The sequence below is a fragment of the Grammomys surdaster genome, unplaced genomic scaffold (assembly GCF_004785775.1).
Source record: "Grammomys surdaster isolate TR1022 unplaced genomic scaffold, NIH_TR_1.0 122578, whole genome shotgun sequence".
Classification (NCBI taxonomy): Eukaryota; Metazoa; Chordata; class Mammalia; order Rodentia; family Muridae; genus Grammomys; species Grammomys surdaster.
In genome coordinates, this window is record NW_021618044.1 from 76457 (window position 1) to 91062 (window position 14606).

General features: G+C 37.3%; 1 pseudogene; it reads right to left on the reverse strand.

Moving 5' to 3' along the window:
• Positions 1-5162: 5162 nt before the first annotated feature.
• Positions 5163-6186, reverse strand: LOC114636157 (annotated as a pseudogene).
• Between the last annotated feature and the right edge of the window lie 8420 nt (positions 6187-14606).

A 14606-nucleotide genomic window follows, 5' to 3' on the forward strand; every position in this document is an offset into this window, starting at 1 on the left:
CCTTTAAAGTTCTTTGCTGATTATATTTATCATAGCACAAAAGCCAAATTAAGTCAGCCCATCTCTACTTTAGTGGGTTTAGTTTTTTGGCTTAAAAATTTTATTTATAATTTCAAATAATCTATATAATAATATGTATACTGATACACTGTGTTAATATTAACAGTTATATATTTAATATATCTATATATAATGTATAGTATAATAAGTAATTATGTAATACATTTATAATTAGAGCTTCATTCTAAATACTTCCAGTTTGTTCCATATAATCATAAGAATAATAAAATTCAATTCTCAGACTGAACAAGAGCTGGGAATTTCCCAAAAGCTGAACAGCTTCTGTTGTAAGGAAACAATTGTTTGAGTCCAGACATCACAACGACAGCTTCTTGATCTTGCTCCCAAGGTCAAACTATGTTCATTTTCCCAGGACCAGGAACCTACTCAAACCCCAATTGATGGAAACTCCCTTGCTCAATCCCTTATATCAAAATATGACTAAACAAGGCTACAGCCCTTATCTATTTATGGTTTCAGACTATGAATATGATGGACAATATTTCTTGAGGGTCATAGTTCAGCTCACAAATATATTCTGCCTCTGTCGTCAACCAGCAGTGGGTTAATTATAATAAAAAGTTTTACACACACACACACACACACACACACACACACACACACAGAGAGAGAGATAGAGAGAGAGAGAGAGAGAAAGAGAGACAGAGAGAGAGAGAGAGAGAGAGAGAGAGAGAGAGAGAGAGAGAGAGAGAGAGTATAAAGATGCAAATTACATCATTGAGAAAGTGACTTCTGGTGGGCTAGGGCATCCTTTGAGGCTATGCCCAAGAGTGGCTTATCTGGATATTGAGATAGGTTGATTCCCTATTTTCTAAGTAACTTTCATACTGATTTCCATGATTCTGCCATTGATGATGCACTCAGTGTTCCTTATACTTAAGACTGTTGACCAGGACTTTTGTTTCCTCATGTCTACTATTCCAATAAAATCTCCATAATCAAACTCAAGATTAGAATATTTTTCTGGGTTCCAGACTTGCATTCAGTGAGCTTTCAGATATTCACCTATTGCTTTTTTAGAAATCTTATGCTTAGTGAGTCTAACACTCCCTACTTTTCCACATGTTTTAGGGATGGAAACATATTTTTTCATGAATATAAGCAACCATTCTCTTAGTCAGGTTTTCTATCCCTGCACTAAACATCATGACCAAGAAGTAAGTTGTGGAGAAAACAGATTTTTTTCAGCTTATACTTCATCATTGCTGTTCATCACCAAAGGAATTCAGGACTGGAACTAAAGCAGGTCAGAAAGCAGGAACTGATGCAGAGGCCATGGAGGGATGTTACTTACTGGTTTACTTCCTATGTCTTGCTCAGTTTGCTTTCTTATAGAACCCAAGACTACCAGCCCAGGGATGGCACAACCCACAAGGGCCCCTGCCCCCTTGAGGACTAATTCAGAAAATGTCTTACAGCTGGATGTCATGGAGGCATTTTCTCAACTGAAGCTCCTTTCTCTTTGATAACCCCAGCTTGTCTCAAGTTGACACAAAACCAGCCAGTACAACTGTTTTATCCATGGTTCAATATTCCCCGTACCCCTGATCAATACCTTTTTAATTGAAAGCTTTTGTTCCATTACTATGCATTATTAGATGTTTTGATACATTCATATGGTCAGCAGGGAGGAGAATATATGTTATATAGTGCCCCCAGATGTCATGCTTGAGGCAGAAAATATTATTATCCTGTACATTATTCATGTGTACACTTGTGTTTAATTTGTGAGATTTGCTAGAGAGACATTGTCTAACATGTACATCAAAGTTCTTTTCCACTTACAGATCATCAGTTTACACCACTGTTTTCCAGAAAAGGAAAACATCATGCAGTGATGAAAATGTAAAGGTAGTCAGTTAAGTCAGGACAATGCTTTTTTCTTTCCTTCTCATTTTCAATGTATGTTTTTGGTGAGCTGAATTATGGAATTACAGAAAGGCAGTAAAACATAAGAAACACACCATATAAAAAGAAGTATTGCAGCAATTGTTGAATTAATTGGTCAGCTTTCTAGCTGTGTCCACTGTTTGTGAATCATAATCCTTGCCAGATGTTCCTATCCAACATGCTCTGACTGTACTAACTTCATTAATGCTGTAAACAGTATAGATATGGCCCTAAATTGTTGTGGATTTGGTCTAATGCTGCTTACATTATGTTAATATGGTCCAAAAAATTGCAGGAGCATTTGAAGGACCAAACACAAGATGCTGAGTCACCCAGTTGATCGGTAAATAAATAAACCTGTGTAAATACACGGATGATCATAAGGATACAGGTTACGTTAGTCCTTTAAATCTGGGGGAAGTAGAGGAAGACATGTACACATGTGTAGGAAAATTTGTGGTCATGGTTTTCTGAGTCTGTGTAAGCACATCCACAACTAAAACATCAATTAGCATTTAGATATCTTACAATTATAGATTTTATACATCTCACCATTACTTTTATGAGAAGGATATGGGTTACTTCAGAAATACATGAATGTAATGACTTGACATAAGTGTTTGTTGTAATATAGATCAACATAGTTGGTAAGCAATACAGTCTGGAATTATTAGTGAAATACAATACAGGGTTTTAATGAAAGTTGCCAAGTGTTCAGTGCACTTTACATTACCAGAATCATTGCATCAGATTTTGGAAATGCTCATGTGTAGGGAAGACAGATCACTGCTGCTTTTGACTGCACACTCGTATCAAGATGGTCTCCTGGTCGAGATATTTGATCCTTTGATTAATATTTTCTTAGAGTGTGAGGGCTAACAACCTGAGAGAGGCAATGACAGATGCCAGTACCCAGATCAACATTACACTTTTAAAGTTTATTAGACTGTATAATTTCATTTAAAGAAAAGATTAAACTGCTAGTAACAAATTCGGTGTTCTGACTGTGAGCATTATTCTGCCATCTATTTTATGTATAAGGTGATATTTTTATTTTAATTGAAATGCAACTATATTTCTCTTCTTTCTTCCTTCAACATATTCAATGTCCCCCTTATTAGGTGCATCTCAAATTGAAGACCTCATTATTACTAAAACCTCTTTAAGTACATTTGCTTTAACATAAATAAGTAGAGCCTAGTAAGTGACTTTTGTGTTACCCATATGTTGGTAATTTAAAGGATTACATTAAGGGCTTTATTTTTGGGAAATCCTAATTCTTGCTCTCTCAATTGTTTTAAAGAAACTGTATAAATACAAGGCAGAGCTATTATAACAGGAATGCATGCATAACAAAACAAAATCTATAAATGATAGATTGTTTTAAAAAAATAGTATCATCTGAGAAGGGATTGACATAAAAATAAGGAGAAATTGTTAATACATGTGTGACCCAAAAGTATTCATATTCATTTATGCACAGAAAGTGTTTATTTAGCTACCACAGGCTCATATGTGAAAACCCACATGTCACTTCCCATTTCTGATACTTTATACTGAAAAGTACACACATTGATTTCATCAACCTTTCTCTCCAAGAAAAAATACATAAGCCTGAGTAATTTTCTAAGAAAAGTAAAATAATTTATATCATAGGTTTGAAGGTGAAGAAGTATTCTGGTAAATCTATGTTGGTACAGTGAGGACAGCAGAGCAGATGTGATCAAAATTAGTGGGAACATGGTTCTGAACTCACATGTAAAAACCAGTAGTTAGATGGAAATGGAACCTGTAACATTTTCTTCAGGAAAACTTCCTAAATGGCACCAAGCTTCCAATATATGGTGTCTGGGGGAGACACTGGGGAGTCACAGTGCATGTTTACTAAGAAAGCAATATATTTTCTTTTTTAAACAAGTTAAAACATAACTCAAAGATGTTTCCTTGTTTTCCTTTGTTTTAGAATTATTTATTTATTTTTTACATGTGAGTACACTGTAACTGTCTTCAGACACACCAGAAGGGGGCATTGGATCCAATTACACATGATTGTGAGCAGCCGTGTAGTTGCTGGGAATTGAACTCAGGACGTTTGGAAGAACAGTCATTGGTCTTAACCACTGAGCCATCTTTCCAGCTCCTAAAAGCAAAGTATTCTTAAAATTATTTTGACGCTTTTTTAATTTTGTATACAATGTTCAGTGCCTGGGAATTCCAGAAGAGGACATTGCACCCTGGAATCTAGAGTCATAGGCAGTGCTTAACTCATGTGTGGAGGTGTTTGGACATCAATGCTTGTCTATGTGAGAGGAGTATACATCCCTTACTGCTGATCCTTCTTCCTAGAACTGAAGAGGTCAGTGTCCATGTTGATTCTTTCATATTCAGAGACGTGAATTCTATCAGCAATGTGTAGAAGCACAGAAACAATGTATATGAAACATGAGAAATTGCAAATGTCAAGTATAAATTATATATTCAGAGACACTTCCTCTTTGTGAAATGAAATGGTTGAAAATGATCTGTATAATAAGGTCAAACATTCCCCATGGGTTTTTTTTTTTTTTATATATACAGGACGGGGTGGAGGAGGCATGTTTGAGCCTCATTAGATTACTTTCTATTTTGAAAATGTTTGCAGATCTATATCCAACATTGAAAAACAAATTTGAGCCATACCTTGGCCACTTGTATACTGAAATGTGTTGTAGATATATGTCTGCATTTAAACTATGAATATAACAAAGGAAGGATACAATGTCACATATCTACAAAGAGAACATAAAATGCATAGTGTAATTTTACTTTCCATTAAAAAAAATGGGGTAGAGTATAGTATGCAAAAATTCAAGTAGACAAAATATAAGCACTGATTTCCAGTAAATGCTTACTGGAATGTCATCCAAAAATCTAGAAAGCACAACACCGAAGCATACAGGACATGAAACCTACAATTTACAGAGTTTTTCATTAGTTTTTGTCATTTAATTCAGTTATACTTGCATACAAAATTACACACACAATTACATTTGTGCATCCATGAATGGGTGTGTGTATGAACACATTCACCTGCATGCACACCAATAACATGCTTACTTGCAGAAGCCTCTACAATGTGATGATATTACTGTAATTATGCTCACAGTTCTGACATAATGAATGAATAACCACGCAAAACTGGCCAGAAGCTCTCAATTCTGTTCTTGGACAGAGGGCTTGGGGAAATGGCTATTCCTTTTCAAGTAACTGGATGCCCGACTGTCTTGGCTCATGAGAAGAAAGGGACAAACAGTGGGGAAAAGCAGACCGGACATTTCAGCCATATTTACCAGAGACAAGATGGGATTATACATGAGAGATAAAAAGGATTGACAAAGGGAAGAAATTGTGTAAAAGGAGATAAAAGTACTGACAAGGAGAAGGATGGTTTTAGTGGCTCTGGACTCAGGGGAGGATCCAGAAGAAGCCTTGGTTCTTGACATGTATTTCATCATCTGCTTGTGCCTGTACAGTGTGAGAACCATGGAGCCACTGGCCTATAACATGAGCCCCAGCAAAACCATATCAGGACCTGACAATAATATTGCATAAAGAATGTCACTGGTTGGATCATGCCGGACAGAATAGCAGTATATAAAAGCTTTCAGGTTTGTTGTGCTTTCATTGCCATGTTTTGCCCTCAAGTGCACAAAAAATATGCTGTTTGTAAATAAATGAATTACCCAGTTGAGGTACACAGAGTACCGAATGCACTTGTGTGATCTTACCTTAAGTTCTGAATACCTGGAGTTCCTGAAGCTGATGATGATGGCTTGAAACACACTAAGAAATGAGGTGCTGCCAATACAACCACCCCTAGAAACTCTGTGTACAAAAAAAAACCAATTTGCATCCCATATCATTGAAAATGTCTTTAAACCCAAAAGAGTATATTGTCTTGGGCACACCTTTACACACTATAGTTAAGATATTGGCTACAATCAAGTGCATCAGAACCCAGTCTGTAGACCTTAACCTATACCTTGTTAGGTAAAAATATATATAGTGGTATAGATGATAAAAATTCCCTAGCATTCCAATTATAGTCAGAGAGAAGAAAGTCATTCCTAGAAGCAATTCACTGGTTTCCATCCTGTCAGCTCTTGTTCTCAAACTGAGGATCCTGCATAGCAAGGTGAAGCTGGAGACACAGTCATCATTCTCTCTTCCCAATGAATTCACTAGATATATTCAACATGTAGGCCATCTACCACTTTGGCATAATTTCTACACATAAAAGTGATTGAATGAGGCCTCAACGCACTTGTATGTCTATAGGTTCATACTTTGTTAAAGGTGAGGAAAACTAACAATGTCTCGTTAACATGACAAGCAGAAAAATATCTATAAGAGTACTACTGTTTCATGTTTGAAATAAAGCAATGACCCCATCAAATCAACTAGCCAGTATTCATATTGCATACATTTAACTCTGGGAAATAAACACAAATCCATGTAAAGTAATAGGGCAATCAAATTATTATTAAGGGACGATCATATATTATCTTTGTTTCACTAAGTTAAGTGATGCTATCATTAATGATGTAAGAGTTGAGTTTTGTTAGTTTATGCTATAATTCCCACTAGCATTATGATAACATTAGCTTCAAAGATTAACACAGGTGGAAAAAGATTACTATGACAGTAGACATTAATGTTTAAAGTATTTTGGTTCAGAGGGAAAGTTAGTAGTTAGAAAACAGTATTCTATAGAACTCATCTATGGAGCCAGTTTTTCTGCCTTTAATTTCCTATTCAAGAATTAAGGAATCCTATATTTGATGACAATGTTTTCAATATATGCTAAAATATTTAATTGTAGTAGTTGAAGTTGGAAAGACATAAAATTTATAAATGCCTTAATTGAAAAGGTCCTTTCTATATGCACAGAAAAAATACTGGAATTCATTCCATTATTATAATTTCAAACTATTAGGAAACCCATTTTCATTAATTATATTCTCACTGTCAAACAGAGACAACATTTTGTTCAAATGAGGCCATCGTTGATGTGCAATTTCTGGTAGAATTGATGGGGTTCTGGAATATATTCCACTCATCCCTTCAAACTTGAAGTAATAGTAGTTGTACCTGTAGAAGTCCTGAAAATGTACTATGCATATTACATGGAATATAAGGTTATTAATGTGATTTACTGTCAGGGTACTTAGATTTTAGTCCATTTTGCCTATAAAAATTATTTACAAATAATTCATAAAATGATTTTGACATTTCCAGGTGCATAAAGAAGGAATCTCTGTCACAAACATCCTGTGAATGAATCCTCCATCCAGACTTATGATCTAATCCACAATTGTAGAGATTTACCACTGTGCATATCAACACAAAGAAAACTAAAACTAATAAACTTACTACAAAGATGTGCAGTGTCACTGACCTCAAACTCCATCCTTTGTCAGGTGTCCTAGTGAAATCTTCCACAAGGGAAAACGATTTCTTTCAGACAGACATTCTTAAGCACCAGATTCTTAGCGAGTATGACAGGACAGATGGCACTGACAGTGAGGAATGGGCTAAGTTAGAAGCAGAATGCAGTGCTTGTAGGACCCCAGCATTCATTTCTATCTGATTCCCATCCTGAGGTGTTTCTCTGTGTCCTATGTAGCTTTACTATTCATCCAGACTTACTGCCATGTCTGAATGTCTGTTAGGATTACTTACCAAGACTAGTATATCAAATCTTCTCTGCTCTCAGATTGCAGTCTGTTCCACTTTCTGCACCATATCTCTTCCTGGGATGCTGATATCAGTGCCCTGGCCACAAAGTTCAAAAGTCATCTGAAGGGAGGTACCAGGGCCTGAGATATGGATCTGTGAGTCTATGACCTCATCTCCCCTCAGACTTGCAATTATTTCACTTGCAGTAGCAATGGATATTCTATGTAGGCTTGACCAGGCAATAAATATGCTCTGAACTTTTCTCCCCTGTTGACAGTTCTCAACAAAGAAGTAAAACTCTTGCTATCATGTGTTAAGGGAATATTTTGAAGTCAAGAATGGTTGTTATCTGCTCTGTGTTCTAGAGGCCATGGGATTTCACCTTTATGTTTCAGGATATAATGTGGCCCATGTGATGTGTATAATTGAGCTACGTGTGTGCATTGTAGCTGATGGTTTTCTAACATGTTCTGCAAACAAATCTTAGTTTACCTTGCTTATCTCAGGGAAAACCAATATATCGAATAGAAATTCAGTTTGCACTCCCACCAGCAATGGAGGAGTATCCTTTCTCTACATCCTTCCCAACATGTGTTGTAACCTGGGCATCTGATCTTAACCATTCTGATTAGTGTAACCTGGATTCTCAAGGTCGTTTTCATTTGCATTTCTCTGATCACTCAGGTATTTGAACATTTCTTTAGGTGTTCCTCAGCCATTTGTGATACCTCTGCTATGAATTCTACGTTAAGTTCTATACCCCATTTTAAAATTTTTTTTGTTTGTTTATCTGGTGGTTAGCTTCTTGTGTTATTTATATAAGTTGGATATTAGCTGTCTATCAGATATGGGTTTAGTGAGATTTTTTTTCCCAATTTGTATGTTGCCAGTTTGTCTTCCTGACTATGTCCTTTGCCTTACAGAAATTTTCCAGTTTAACAAGGTCTCATTAATCAATTCTTGATCTTACATCATGCACCATTATAGTTATGTTTAGGCATTTTCACCCTGTGTCAATGAGTTCAAGGTCTTTCCGACTTTCTCTTCTGTGTGGTGTATTTGGTTTTACACTGGGTTCCTTTATCCACTTGGAGTTGACCTTTGTGTAAGGTGACAAATATTGTTATATTTTCATTTTTCTAAATACAGACAGCAAATTAGATGAGCACCATTTATTGAAGATGCATTCTCTTTTCTCTTATATATTCTTGGCATCTTTGTGAAAAATCAAATATCCTTAAGTGTGTGGTTTTATTTCTTGGTGTTCAATTCTATTTCATTGATCAACATGTATCAACGTGGCTCTGTACAAATATCATGCAGATTTTATCACTATTTCTCTGTAGTAAACTTGAGATTAGGGATGGTAATTCTGCCAGCTGTTCTTTTATTTTTCAGATTGTTTTCAGTATTCTCTTTTGTTGTTGTTGTTGTTGTTTGCCTTTCCAGATGAATTTGCCAGTTTCTCTTTCCATAACTTTGAAGATTTGTTTTGTGATTTTGATGGGATTGCATTGAATCTGTAGGTTGTCTTTGGAAGGATGCCAATTTTTACTATGTTAATTCTGCCAATCCATGAACATGGGAGAACTCTCCATTTTCTGAGACCTTCTTCAATTTTTTTCATAAGAGACTTGAATTTATTGTCATACAGGTTCAGAAAAGTGAGGAATAGGGCAACTCTGTAGGAGAACAACAGTCTCAATTAACCTGTATTTCCAAGATCTCTCAAACAATGGACCACCACCCAGGCAGTATACACCAGCTGCTATGAGGCCCCCAATACATATACTGCAGAGGACACCCAAGTTTGGGTTCAGTCAGTGAACATGCACCTAACCCTCAAGAGACTGGAAGCTCCATGGAGTTTAGAATCTCGTGGGGTGGGGGCTGGAGGCTGGGGATAACTTCGTGGAGATGGGATGGGGGGAGCTTGGAGGAGTTATGGTATGTGGAAAAGTTGTAGAGTGGACTGGGAGGGTAATAAAATCTGGAGAGTATAAATGAATGAATGAATGAATGAATGAATGAATGAATCAATCAATCAATGTTAAAAGTGAAATTCAGTGGATAATAGATCTGTTTGATATTCTCAAGGAGCACCATAAAATTCATAAATCTAAATAATGGAGCATGCAGAAGCTAGACCCATTCATATTTAGAGCAAATGTAAAGCTTGGTCTTCTGGTGAATATCATAACAATTGACATTGTGGATGTCTTTTTCTCATTTCTTTACAGTTGTACCTCTTACCCCTACCTAGACTCCATGGTTGGTCCTCAGTGGGGGAGGCTCTGCCTTGTCCTCCTGTAACTAGATGCTCCAAGGTGAAGTGGTACCCAAGAGCGGTTCCCTTTCTTTGAAGAGAAGGATAGGGGGCTATGAGGGCATGGTCTATAAGTATGAGAGTAGGAATAGAGGAGGGAGAGTATCTGTGATATTGGATATAAAGTGAATAAAATTTTTTAAAAGATAAACCCCAAAACAAAACAAAAACAAGTTAACAGTAATATTTACTGAAAAAAGTAAGTTTCCCAAAGTAATTTACACTTGCTATTACTTTATTTACATATTTATTTGTTTATTTAATTATTTAAGTGTTCTTTTTCTTGCTTCCTTTTTAAAGCTGGATCCAATTTTGTTGTTGATATTTTGTGAGAAATTAATTTTATCACCTTGTTTCGCATTACTAACAGAAGTGAACCAAATAGGATTCTGCTGAATACTACCCTATGTGGATGTCCAATTTGTCTATCAGAGATATCAGTGAGTTATTGGTTGAAACTTAATTAATACAGATTTAAATAAAATTTCATTTCAGGCATTTTCTTTTTTTATAAGATATTTTTATTTATTTACATCTCAGACATCATCCCCTTTCTTCTGTTTCCCCTCCCTATAAGGCCTCATCCCATCCTCCCTCCTCCTTTTTGTTTTTATACCATTTTAATTACATGCATGTATTAAGGTCAGTTCTAGGTTGGGGAATGAGCAATACAACAGATGAAAATAGTCAAGGAACAAGCAAGACAATAAACACAAATAGTCAAAAAGTGAGCAAGGTATTAAACCCAATTAAATGAACACTGAAGTGATCACTGTTTCTAAGGGTCAATCATGATGACCAAAGTATCTTAGCCTACTCCCCTGTCCTAACCCAAAGTCATTTTGAAGTCTGAAGCCGACTTTCTTGTTCTACCCTAAGATTTAGATTTCTGTCTGAAATTACTTCTTTGTTCTAGCCTAAGGTTTAGATTCCTGCTTGAAATTATTTCTTTGTTCTAGACCATGATTTAGATTTCTACCTGAAATTACTTCTTTGTTCTAGCGTAATGTCAGATTCCTGCCTGTAGCCTACTTCCTTGTTTTTGGCCAATGCCATATTCCTGCCAAGTAGCCCATTTCCTTTTTCTTGGCCCATGTCAGATTCTTGCCAAGAAGCCTCAAAGGCTCCCTGCCTCTCCCACATTTTTATTTCATCAACAAGACTGAGCCTGTCTTCAGGGCTTTTTCACTGTGAGTTATTGGTCTGAGAGGACTGTGAGGCAACTGGACACCACAGGAGTTTGCCACTATTTTTACATGACCATCATAACCAGTAGCTGAGAGTCTATTGCTGTGGAGACCATGCAGTAATGATGCAGTATATAACAAATCAACACATGTAAGGATAATAGGTATAGAAGAACTCAAAGATTACCAACTTAAAGGGCCAGTTAATATCTTCAATAAATTAAGAAGAAAACTGCCCTAACATAAAGAAAGAGATTCCTATGAACATACAACAAGCCTACAGAGCTCCAAATAAACTAGATCAGAAAAGAAATTCATCCTGGCCAAAATAATCAAAACACCAAATGTACAAAACAAAGAAAGAATATTAAAAGCAGTAGGAAAAAAAGATCAAGTAACATATAAAGGCAGACCTATAAGAATTATACCATACTTTGGACCAGAGACTATAAAAGCCAGAAGATCTTGGACAGGTATCATAGAGACCCTTTGAAAACACAAATGACAACCCAAGCTACTATACCTACCATAACTCTCAATTACTATAGATGGAGAAACTAAGATATTCCATGACAAAACCAAATTTACACAATATCTTCCACAAATCCAGGTCTACATAGAATAATAGAGGGCAACTACCAACACAAGGAGGGAAATTATACCCTAGAAAGAGCAAGAAACTAGTCTTCTTCCAACAAACCCAAATCACCATCCCTGACATCAATCTGTACTACAGAGCAATAGGTATATATAAAAAAAAAACCCTGCATAGTGTTGGTACAGAGACAGGCAAGAAGATTAATGGAATAGAATAGAAGACCCAGAAATGAAGTCAGTTGATCTTTGACAAAGGAGCTAAAACCATACAGAGGAAAGAAGACAGAATTTTCAACAGGTGGTGCTGGTTGAACTAGAAGTCACCACATAGGAAAACAAAATCGATCCATTCTTATCTCCTTGTACAAAGCTCAAGTCCTAGTGGATCAAGGACCTCCATATAAAACCAGACACACTGAAACTAATAGAAGAGAAAGTGGAGAAGAGCCTCAAATATATGTGTACAGGGGCAAAGTTCCTGAACAGTACACCAATGGCTTATGCTCTAACATCAAGAATTGACATATGGGACCTCGTAAAATTACAAAGCTTCTTTAGGGCAAAAGACACTGTCAATAGGACAACACAGGAACCAACAGATTGGGAAAAGATCTTTACCAATCCTCCATCTGATAGAGCGCTAGTATCTAATATCTACAAAGAACTCAACAACTTAGACTCCAGACAACAAATAACCCTATTAAAAATGGGGTACAGAGCCAAACAAAGAATTTTCAACTGAGGAAACTCAAATGTTTGAGAAATACCTTAAAAAATGGTCAACATACTTAGTCATCAGGGAAATGTAAAGCAAAACAATTCTGAGATTACACCTCACACCAGTCAGAATGGCTAAGATCAAAAACTCAGGTGATAGTAGATGCTGTTGAAGATGTTGAGAAAGAAGAACACTCCTCCATTGTTGGTGGGATTGCAAGATGGTGCAAACACTGGAAATCAGTTTGTCAGTTCCTCAGAAAATTGGCCATAGTATTACCTGAGGACCCAGATATAACACTCCTGGGTATATCTGGGTGTATACCCAGAAGATGCTCCAACATATAACAAGGACATATGCTCCACTATGTTCATGGCAGCCTTATTTATAATACCCAGAAGCTGGAAAGAACCCAGATGTCCTTCAACAGAGAAATGGATACCAAAAAAATGTGGCACATTTACACAATGGAGTACTACTCAGCTATTAAAAACAATGAATTTGAGAAATTCTTAGATAAATGAATGGAACTCAAAAGTATCATCCTGAGTGAGGTAACCGAATCACAAAAGATCATACATGATATTCACTCACTGATAACGGGATATTAGCCTAGAAGTATAAATACCCATCATTCAACTCTCAGACCACATGAAGCTCATGAAGAATGAAGACCAAGAGTCTGTGCTTAGGTCCTTCTTAGAAGGAGTAACAAATTACTCAAGGGAGAAAATATGGAGACAAAGTGTTGTTGGACACTGCTTGTGCCTAGGGATCACAGGAGGCTGTGCTGGTGCGAGCAGAAGCGGGCGGAGACACAGGTCGTTGGGCAGCAGAGACACCGGGCATACAGGACACGGTCGGCATGGGTGGCCACGTGAACAAGAAAGGGCGGAGGTGTCCTGGGCGCCTGCTCCAAGGCCATCTTGGGACCCGCGATAGAGTGCAGAGGGTGGCCACACGGCTAGCTCGAGTCCCTCCCCCGCCCCGCGCAGACAGGGGCGCACAAGATTTTGACTTACTCGAATCCAAAATTCACAAGACATGTGGAGAATTGAGACGTGTTGATTTATTAACAGATGACAGGGTTTGGGTGGTGAATGGTAAAGGGCTCCCCCAAAACATGTCGGAAGGTGTTCGTTTTTTATATTGGAAACGAGCGGGGCTTCAGGTAATACGTAAATTTTAAGGCAGAGACCTGTAAGCCTTGTGACCTAGCTAGGGCTCTATGTTAGGTCTCTGGGTTTTGGGGGCGTGGCCAAATTACAGTCCCACAAAGTGTGGGACAGAAATTGAAGGAGGGGCTGTCTCGAGACCATTCCACCTTGGTATTCTTTCCATGTGCAGTCGTGAAAGGTAGATGCTCATGTGGATGTCAGGAAGTGCATGCTGACAGGAGCCTGACATAGCTGTCTCCTTAGAGATCTGCCAGAGTCTGACATATTTAGAGGTGGATGCTCACAATTAACCATTGAACTGATCAAGGGATTCCCAATGGAAGAGTTAGAGTGAAGACTGAAGGAGTGGAAAAGGTTTGCAGCCCCATGAGGAGAGCAATACCAACCAACCAGAGCTCCCAGGGTCTAAACCACCAGCCTGGGAGCCCTTAGGGTGGGACCCATGGCTCCAGCTGTATACATAGGAGAGGATGGTCCTGTCAGGTATAGGTGGGAAAGGAGCTTCTTGGTCCCATGAAGGCTGGAAGCAGTGTGAGGGGAAATTTGAGGGTGGGGAGGTGGGAGTGGGGCAGCAGGTGGGGGCACAACCTCATAGAAGCAGGAGGAGGGGGAATTGGATTGGAATTTCCTGGGCAGGGGGCTGGGGAGCAATGGGGTAAGGGAATAACATCTGAAATGTAAGCAAAATATCCAATAAAAAATAAAAAGTAAAAAAATTTCATATGATCTGTATTATAAAATAATATTTATACTAATACAGTGTGTCAATATTATTAATTTTATAACTATTTAACATATTTATGTAAAACATATAATAAGTCATTATGTAGTACATTTATAATTACAACCTCATTCTAAGTACTTCCAGTTTGTTTACAGACTCCATTTAATCATAAGTAAAACAAAATTCA